This window comes from Microtus ochrogaster, linkage group LG1 (genome assembly GCF_000317375.1).
Source record: "Microtus ochrogaster isolate Prairie Vole_2 linkage group LG1, MicOch1.0, whole genome shotgun sequence".
NCBI classification, from domain to species: Eukaryota; Metazoa; Chordata; class Mammalia; order Rodentia; family Cricetidae; genus Microtus; species Microtus ochrogaster.
In genome coordinates this window covers 4,179,774-4,180,229 of record NC_022027.1, presented here as the reverse complement: position 1 = coordinate 4,180,229, position 456 = coordinate 4,179,774, and positions in this window count along the sequence as shown.

The following is a 456-nucleotide window of genomic DNA, read 5'->3' as shown; positions in this document are numbered from 1 at the left end:
CAGAGGGACACAGGGATCCTGTCCTGGGGTCAGAGGGACACAGGGCCCCTGTCCTGGGGTCAAAGGGACACAGGGGTCCTGTCCTGGGGTCAGAGAGACACAGGGATCATGTCCTGAGCAGAGAGGGACACAGGGGTCCTGTCCTAGGGTCAGAGGGACACTGGCGTCCTGTCCTGGGTTCAGAGGGACACACGGGTCCTGTCCTGGGCAGAGAGGGACACAGAGCCCCTGTCCTGGGGTCAGAGGGACACAGGGGTCCTGTCCTGTGCAGAGAGGGACACTGGGATCCTGTCCTGGGGTCAGAGGGACACGGGGATCCTGTCCTGGGGTCAGAGGGACACTGGGGTCCTGTCCTGGGGTCAGAGGGACACGGGGATCATGTCCTGGGGTCAGAGGGACACTGGGGTCCTGTCCTGGGGCCAGAGGGACACGGGGATCATGTCCTGTGCAGAGAGG